Genomic DNA, 10,160 nt, shown 5'->3' on the forward strand with positions numbered 1-10,160 from the left:
CCCAAACAAGACTTAGCCCTAACTCCTGATAAGTTCAGACCCATTGCTTTATGCAATGTTGTTTACAAAATTATTTCCAAGATTTTGGCTAGCAGACTCAAACCTCTTCTTCTGTCTTTAATTTCAGGGGAACAATCTAGTTATGTGGAAGGAAGACAAATTCTAAACAACATTATCCAAGCCCATGAGGTAGTTCATACACTTACTAGCAATAGGTAGGCTGGTATGATCATGCAATTAGATATTGCAAAAGCGTATGACAAGGTTAACTGGGTTTACATTAAGAAAGTCCTTATTGCTTTTGGGTTTGATCACAACTGGGTCAGATGGGTTATGGCTCTGGTTACTTCTTCTAGCTTTTCAATTCTGGTGAATGGCTCACCCTCAGAGATCTTCACTCCTTCCAGAGGCCTCAGGCAGGGAGACCCACTCTCTCCCTTTCTCTTTATTCTCATGATGGAAGGTCTGGGCAGATCCATTAATCAAGCCAAAGTCTTAGGAAAGATCAAGGGCCTCCAATTAACGGAGAATGGTCAAGCAATTACTCACCAACAATTTGTGGATGACACCATGCTGCAGGGTATCCCCACAGTCAAAGAAGCTTCAGTGTACAAACAAATCCTAAATGACTTTGCCTTGGCAACAAGTATGGAAGTTAATCTCTCCAAATCAATTTTTTTTTCTTAAATACTAATATTGCAATTCAGAGGAATATCTCCAGAATTCTGGGCTTTCAAAGGGATTCCCTACCTTCAAAGTATTTGGGAATTCCCCTGACAGCTAAACCATTGCATAAAATTATTTGGGAACCAGTGCTCCATTAGATGCATGACAAAGTCAAAAAATGGACTTTCAGATCATTGAACCTAGCTGGAAGGTTGATTCTGACAAAAATCGTTCTACAATCTATCCCTGTTTTCTTTTTATCAGCCCTTCCAGCTCCCAAAGGTGTCTTACAGGAATTTAGGAACATCCGGAGAGACTTCCTTTGGGGCAAGGAGGAAACAAGGAAGAAATGGACCCTTGTTTCCTGGGATAAAATTTGTAAACCCAAATGTCATGGAGGTCTAGGCTTAGATGATCAGGAGATTCTGAGTAATGTTTTAGGAGCCAAGCTTTGGTGGAGGTGGGTTAAAGAACTAGGGGCTCAATGGGCTAAACTCTGGAAAGAAAAATATGCAAGTGCCTGGCAAACAAGTGATCTTATAAGAATGTCTGGACACATAAAAGGCTCTTACATCTGGAATAAAGCCTAGGAAAATAGAAGCCTAGTACAAAACAACAGTTTCTGGGAAATTAGAGCAGGAGATCTAGCTCTCTTCTGGGAAGACAAATGGCAACAAGAACCAATGCTGATAAGAGAGGACTTTATAAGCCTCAAGTAGGAAACAGATTCCCAAGGATTAATAAAAGTTAAATATTTCTGGAATCTTCCTCATGACTTTGGGAAGTGGAGAAACTGGAGGAAAATAGACTGCAGAGAGGATAGCCCCATAAAAGAAAAAGTAGAGTAACTCATGAGCATGTTAAAACAAAAAACGATATTGGTAACAGAGGGGCAGGATCAACTAAGATGGGGCCTCAATAAAGAAGGTACCTTTAACATCAAGGAAGCAAAAAGAATTATCCTGAACCTAGATCCCTGTGTTTTGGCGAAATCCTGGCAACAACTTTGGAGCCACCAAGGGTGGATGAAGATCAAGCTTTTCATGTGGTTAGTTCATCACAAGAAAATACTAACTTGGGATAATATTTGGAAAAGGGGGGTTATTGGGCCTTCTAGATGTCAGTTATGTGAAGCTCAAGAGGAGACAATGGAGCATATTCTTAACAGCTGCACCTACACCACCTAGCTGTGGGATTCTTTTAACACCATGTTTCAATAGACAGACAGAGATAAAGATAGCATCATTAAAACCCTAAACAGATGGAGAAAAGTTTTTTGGAGTCTGAGATTCTTAATCTGGCCTGGACCTTTACACCAAGCTTCATCATCTGGAATGTTTGGAAAGAAAGGAATAAAAGAATTTTCAAGGATGAAAAAACTACTCCTCTTCGCCTGATGGATCTGATCTTGAAGCAGATTAAGGAGACAGTTTCCACCATTGTGCGTAGTTATCCCAAGAATCCTCCCACAACGAATGAATTGAGAACTCTCAGGCATCTGGGCATGCAAGAGATCATTCACCAGGGACTTAGCAGAAAGGAAAGAGATTTGGAAACAGAAAAGGAGTTCTGGCATCCTCCACCGAAAGGTTATCTGAAATGCAATATTGATGGTGCTTCAAAAAGCAACCCTGGAACAGCAGGTTACGGTGGGGTGTTAAGAGATGAAGAAGGAACTATAATATTTACTTTCCACTGCCATTTAGGCATAGCCACCAACAACATGGCTGAACTAATGGCATTGGAACATTGTCTAGAGCTTCTCAAACTAAATCACAGCGCAAATGTCATTATCGAAGCAGACTCAGAGATATCAATAAATGCGGTAAAGAGAATCAGTTGTGGAACAACACCAGAAAGTGTCTCAAAACACTGGAAACTAATTCAAGTGTACCAAAGAATTCAAAATCATCTCCGGAGTCTTCGAACTATTAGCTTCAATCATGTTCGTCGGAAAGCCAATAAACTAGTGGATTTACTAGCCAACCAAGGAGTGATTAATTCAGAATGCAGGATTGAGATGAAGTGGCAGGAGTCGCCTCAGAGCAGATTAAAAGCTCTCTGCAATGAACAAGTGGCAGAGGACAGAGAAATTTTTAGACAGTGGGCCAGAGGGAAAGACACAGAATGAAGCTTCTTATGCAAGTTCAAACACAATACTTCGGTTGGAATTTTGAAGAAGGGAAAACTCTGAGCGGTTACATTATCCTTTGGTATAAGTTACCCAGGCTCCTTTCTCCTTCGATTTGCAACACAGTGTTTAATTTACAGTCGGCGGCTGTTTCTGTTACGAGTCCCGAGGTTAGCCTCTGTGGGAAGGCAGGCTGGATCCTTCTAGCAACGGAAATTCTCCTGCAATCCTCTTATGGAATGAAAAACCACGCTTTAAGCAGTTTCCAGTTGATCGCTGAGCATTTGAATGGTAAGCGGTTTGGGTTTTTTGTGAGCGATCCCACTAGGATCTCAACACGTGGCGAGGGTGGGGTATGTAATACCACCCTTCATCGCGCCTTAAAGCTTGAGCAGCTTGGCTTCCCAATTTTTCTCTGAGCCGTCCATTTCTGTAGAGGGATTCGACGATCAAATTTGGCCGAGTATTTTTGTGGGGCTGCTTGTACTTTCTCGCTAAGCACGGTAATGATGGTTGGGATCGCAGAGTTCGACTATGGGTTATCGGTTAACCGAGGGTATCTTTTGAGTGGTTAGCTTATCCTTTAGTCAGTGTGGAGGGCCTTTTCTATGGCAGAATGCCCTTGTTTTTTCTGAAGTCCATGACAAAGTCAAGTTTTTTGTATATATTGTAACATTTCTTTTGGTATAATGGAATAGAAGGACAGTCTCTTGCTTCAGCAAAAAAAAAGAATTAAGAACAAAAGAATTGATTTCACAGACCATGGTGGAGTTTGACTAATTAATTTATATTGTATTGAATTTCCAATTTATATATGATATTTTAAATTTTGTGAAAATTGGATTGAGTACAAGTGATGCTAGTCGCACTTTTCAAATATATCATTTTGGGCCTTAGCTTACATTGACAAGTGTGAAGATTTATATTATGAAGTTGCTACCTATTATACAATTTTTTTGACTTCTTAAGATTATATATATTCCCTGTATGTATTACTCAATTTTTGATACTCTACAGATATTTTCAAGTTAAAAATGGAACTCTTATTCCAAGTCAGTCCCACGAGCTTCCAATAATTAGTCTTTTCTCAAAAACACATTAAAAGTTTATATGGTTTCAAAATTAGAAGTCACCATGAATTGTTATCAATTTTTCAGCAATCTCAATGTTGTATTCATATCACAAGTTAATGAGGTTGTCATATTATTATTTAGCATCCATACTTTACTTTCGGGTTCTTGATTATGGATGCTCTCTTCAATGGAAATTTTTCATTGCTTTCTGCAATGGGCGCTCTTCATTCACTAAAAGAGTTGTGGGTTCAATATTTCAATATTTGATGGTCTTGAAGTTCATGTTGTTGCTTGCACAGTAACAAAATATCAATATCAGTCACTTCCATATATTCTTAATGGTGTTGTAAACACAACGAAAGAGTACAAGTGAGAAAAGGTTTCGAATTCAAGAGATAGTGAGGTGCTCCATCCTGGATTGAGGTGAAGTCTAAACTGTTAAGGGCATGGAAAGGAACATGGAGAGGACAAACCATTTATAATTTTAAGTGATGCATTCCATCCCATTATTCGGGAATGGTGGATTACTCGCTTAATTGTTTATGCAGAGTCAATCCATTTCTTCAGGAATGGTGGATTACTCGCTCAACAGTTTATGTGGAGTCTTTCATAGATTATGAAGAGGAGGCCCAACTATGGGTAGAGGAAGACTATGTAGTGGCATTTTGTTTTACCCCCTTAATGATACTATGATTGTACTTGTCTTATTCATTTGGGAATTTAATTATTAGAGTGGTTTTAAATGCTGATGAAAATATTAATAGCTAGGCCTTTAATTATTTGACTCATATAATCCATTTCCTGGTTCTAATAATCATAGAGTTGTAATTATTGTGTTAATCATGAAGCCACAATGAAGAAGTAAGGGCCAACTGGTGACAACACCATCTGGCGTCAGAGGACCGCCTACTCAGAAAGTCAAAGGACAACCTACTCAGAAGGTTAGTCTTACTCGGAAAGTCAAAGGACCACCTACTCAGAAATTTATCGCCAGACGAACCTAACAAACTTGAATTTCACATGTAGCTAAGTCCTATAAGCTCTGTGTTCATCTATAAATTTGTATTTGCTAGAGCCTTAGAATCCAAGCCAATGCAAGTAGTTTGAGTAATGAAAAGCTTGTGTTTTATGTTTTTCATTCTTGTTTGTGATTTGTTGTCTCTTGTCTTGTGTTGTCTGTGATCACCTATCTCAAGACACATTAAAGTACACATTCTTTTCTAGATATTGGGGGATTGTTGCAATCACTTTTTTATCTAGCTTATTCCATTCCTCATCTCTCATTGATGAGGGTTTCTTTGTTACACCCTCAATGGACAAACGTTGATCCTTCAAAATAAATATATCCTCAATATGTGATTTCCATAAGGAAAAATTAGCCCCTCTCAACTTCTTCTGCGGTATCATTCTCAATAAAATTCACATCCACAAAAATCAAGTTACCGCTTACAAAATAAAACTTTTGTATCCTTCCTTTTTTTTAATTATAAGAAAAAAAAACAAAAAAAAGGAAGGATATTATTGGTTTATGTATTATATGTGAAAAATAATAATTTTTAAAGGAGATCAAAAGTTTTATTTTGTAAGGGGTAACTTGATTTTTGTGGGTGTGAATTTTATTGAGAATGGAGACAACAATAACTGACATGGAGAAGTTGAGTGGGGCTAATTTTTCCCTATGGAAATCACAGATGGAGGATATACTGATTTTGAAGGATCAGTATTTTCTGATTGAGGGTGTAACAAAGAAACCCTCATCGATGAAAGATGAGTAATGGAATAAGCTAGATAGAAAGGCAATTGCGACAATCCACCAATATCTAGCAAAGAATGTGTATTTTAATGTGTCCAGAGAAAAGATGCCAAAAGGATTATGGAAGAAGCTCCATGATCTATATGAGAAGAACACGAAATCAAACAAAGTGTTCTTAATGAAGAAGCTTTACAATATCAAGATGAAGGAGGGTGCTTCAGTTGCAGAGCACTTGAATGAATTCAATATTATTATTAGTCAGCTTTCCTATATTAAAATCATACTAGATGATGAAATTAGATCCATTTGGTTAATGTGTTATATGGCAGAAAACTGAGAAAATTTAATTATAGCTACGAGTACTTCAACATGTGCATGAACCTGAAGTTTGGTGATGTCAGCAACAATTTAATGAATGAGGAGATATGACGCGAGTCAATTGTGGAAAACCAGGGAGGATAAGCTCTAGCTCGTGATATGAGAATTGATCGGGGAAAACAAGGGCGATCAAGATCAGGAGGCCGATCAAAATCAAGGAGGGGCAGGCTTATTTTCCTTTTTTATGGAAAACTCGGGCACATGAAGTAAGAATGCTAAATCTGGAAGAAAGGAAAAAAGGATCAGAGATGGACCAATACAAATCACAAGTCATCTAGCACAAATGCATGTGAGACTACTGTTGTAGTCACAGATGATGATGTGTTATTTACTGTTTCAGTAGAAGATGCATGTTTATATACATCTAGCAGTAGATTTGATTAGATCCTTGACTCTAGGCCATCTCATCATGTAACCCCATGCAAAGATAGTTTTGTTGCATATAATCCTGGTGATTATGGTAGAGTGCATTTGGGGAATAATCATTTTAGGAGTATTGTTGGAGTGGGAGATGTCTAGATCAAGAGGAAGGATGGTGAGGATATGATGTTGAAATAGGTTAGGCATGTACCAGAAATGTGCATGAGTTTGACCTCTATGGGACAAGTGGATGATGAAGGCTATTCCAAAAGCTTTGGAAAAGGATGCTGGAAAATTACCAAAGGAGCATTGGTCGTGGCGAGAGGACCCAAGATAGGAACATAATATACATTGAATGCAATGATAGGGAAATCAGATTTGGCTTCTATCACAAAAGAAGGAAATTTAGCAGATTTGTGGCATAAGCAGTTGGGTCACATGAGCGAGAAAGGCTTAAAAATCCTTGGTAAAAATTTATTACCAGGTTTGAAATCCTATAATCTGGATCTTTGTGAGAATTGTATATATGGTAGAAAAAGAAGGATTTTCTTCCTTAGAGGTGGCCATGAAAAAAATAAAAATGTGTTAGAATTGATACACTCAGATGTGTTTGGGCCCATTAACATCAAGTCATAAAGATAAGCATCATATTTTGTAATATTTATAGATGATGCATCCAAGAAGGTTTGTGCCTAATCTATGAAAAGTAAAAGTGAAGTATTTGAAATATTTCAAAAATTCCATGTTGTTGTTGAAGAGAGACTAACAAATTTCTCAAGTGTTTGAGAACAGATAATGGTGGAGAATATTGCTCAGATGCACTCGAGGAATATTGTAACAGGTTTGCCATAAAGCATGAGAATATTATGTGTGGTACTCCTCAATAGAATGGTGTTGCAGAAAGGATGAATCGCACCATTATGGAAAAGGTGAGAAATATCTTGTCCAATTTTGGTTTGGAGGAGCATTTTTTGGCAAAAGTTGTAAGGACAACTTGATATCTTGTAAATCGATCTCCAAGTATAGTCTTGAATGATTGCATCCCTGAAGAAGTTTGGAATGGTAAGAAGTTGAATTATTCTCACTTGAAAATATTTGGATGTAAAACATGTGTACATATTCCCAAAGAAAATAGATGATGTAGGAGCATCCAAACACCTTAGTGGAAAAAAATTAGAGAAAGAAGACACGTGGACAACCACATGGACAACCAGGCCAACCATGAACCGAAATCAGTTAATGAACAAATTTTAGTTAAAAAAATCAGTTAGAACTGAATGTATGTATAACAAGATATTAAGAACATGAAGAGGACAGAAAAAAACCTATGCGTGTGAGAGAGGGAAAAATGTAGTTGTTGGAGAATTCTTGATTAAGGCTAAGATGCCTTAAATTGTAATATGAGTTTGTAAATAATGAAAATGCCTCTTTGTGAATTTGTGTCTTTGTAAGTTTTTGTTTGAATTGTTTTCCAGTTTTCTTTTCAGTTGAAAATGAAAGTATGAATGCTGCAGAATAAGCATGTCAGTGTGCTTGGTTTTAGGTAGGGTTTTGTGGAGAATTGAGGGTTGTATTCAAGCGGAGGTGGAGACTAGGGGATCAGATCCTGGTGCCTTTTTGCCTCCCTGCAAGAGGCTACTCATAGGGCTGAAGCAGAACGGATGGATTTGTTATGTTAGAAAACCAACTGCAGAATGTTCCTTATGCTCTTTTCTCAAAAAACGAGAGGGTTGGAAGGGTTGCAGATTGGACCCGTAACTATAATGCTCAGCCCAATGCGAGGAGTGGGCAAGAGAGTAGTGTTTTTTATTTTGTTTTTGATGAGGTGGACAAGGAATGCAATTTATAGCAGACCTACTGCTCCTACAAGACGAGGTGGAGACTTCATTAGCCGGACTGCGGGGACCAGACCTGTCACGTACAAACATGGTTATGGACCAATGAGTGGGAGTTTGCTACGTGGTGGAGCAAGAATCCAGAGTGGAAGCATGTATGGACCGAGGACGAGGAGAGGCTACCTGGTTTGTGTGAAGGAGGGTCTGGAGCTTCCCAAGAATCTACCACAACTTCTTGAAAAGATGAATGACTCATTGGCCCATAAGGCAAGTGAGACCGTGAGAAGCATTTCTGAAAGGCTTCGTGGGCCCATAACCCACAGGTCTCAAGGACGATTTATTGGGGAAATGGGATTTTGGTTCACCCCAAAATCTCATCCCCATCAAGTGGTATTAGAGCGGGAAAAGATTTCCTGCGGAAAGGAGTTTTTGCATCTCAAGAAAGAAGAGGTATAGTTTTTCTGAAGATTTGTAAGCTTGTAATTTTTTATTTTTATTTTGTGAAGGTGAGAAGATTGCAGCAAACCTAGAGCAGGAGTGCTCAATTGGTTCGAGAGGAGAGAACGAGAGAGATGCCGAAAGACTAAGCTCAGGAGAGAAGCTTGGAAAGGTATCTGGTAGTAGGGAGGACTTGCTATTGCAGAGGTTTGGTTGTAGCTCATAGAAGACCATGAAGGTAGTTCCACTGACGAAGTGAAATAGTGGGTAGAATTGCTAAGGCAACGCATATGACCACGAGGTCATAAATTTTGTACCTCGGGAGTGTGATGCAGGAGCATCTGAACACCTTAGTGGAAAAAAAATTAGAGAAAGAAGACACATGGACAACCACATGGACAACTAGGCCAACCATGAACTGAAATCAGTTAATTAAAAAATTTCAGTTAAAACTGAATGTATGTATAACAAGATATTAAGAACATGAAGAGGACAAAAAAAACTAGTGCGTGTGAGAGAGGGAAAAATGTAGTTGCTGGAGAGTTCTTGATTAAGGCTAAGATGCCTTAAATTGTAATATGAGTTTGTAAATAATGAAAATGCCTCTTTGTGAATTTGTGTCTTTGTAAGTTTTTGTTTGAATTGTTTTCCGATTTTCTTTTCAACTGAAAATGAAAGTATGAATGTCACAGAATAAGCATGTCAGTGTGCATGGTTTTAGGTAGGGTTTTGTGGAGAATTGAGGGTTGTATTTAGGCAGAGGTGGAGACCAAGGGATCAGATCCTAGTGCCTTTTTTCCTCCCCGGAAGAGGCTGCTCGCAGGGTTGAAGTAGAATGGATAGATTTGTTATGTTAGAAAACCAACTGCAGAATGTTCCTTATGCACTTTTATCAAAAAACGAGAGGGTTGGAAGGGTTGCAGATTGGACCCGTAACTATAATGCTCGGCCCAATGCGAGGAGCGAGCAAGAGAGTAGTGTTTTTAATTTTCTTTTTGATGAGGTGGACAAGGAATGCATTTTATAGCAGACCTGCTGCTCCTACAAGACGAGGCGGAGACTTCATTATTCGGACTGCGGGGACCAGACCTGTCATGTACAAGGATGGTTATGGACCGAGGACGAGGAGAGGATACCTGGTTTGCGTGAAGGAGGGTCTGCAGCTTCCCAAGAATCTGCCACAGCTTCTTGAAAAGATGAATGACTCATTGGCCCATAAGGCAAGTGAGACCATGAGAAGCATTTCTAAAAGGCTTCGTGGGCCCATAACTCATAGGTCTCAAGGACGATTTATTGGGGAAATGGGATTTTGGTTCACCCCAAAATCTCATCCCCATCAATAGAACTAAGCTAGATGATAAATCTATGAAAAGCATTTTCCTCGGATATGCAGATGAAGAATTTTGTTATTGTCTATGGGATCCAGTCAAACATAAAATTATTAGAAGTGGGGATGTTATATTTAATGAGTCACAAATGTTTGAGAGGATTTTAGGTGAGCTAGAGGTCAAGAAAGTTATTGACAG

The sequence above is a fragment of the Pinus tabuliformis genome, chromosome 1_2, assembly GCF_031772625.1.
Source record: "Pinus tabuliformis cultivar Carrire ecotype Pingquan chromosome 1_2, CPIR1, whole genome shotgun sequence".
NCBI classification, from domain to species: Eukaryota; Viridiplantae; Streptophyta; class Pinopsida; order Pinales; family Pinaceae; genus Pinus; species Pinus tabuliformis.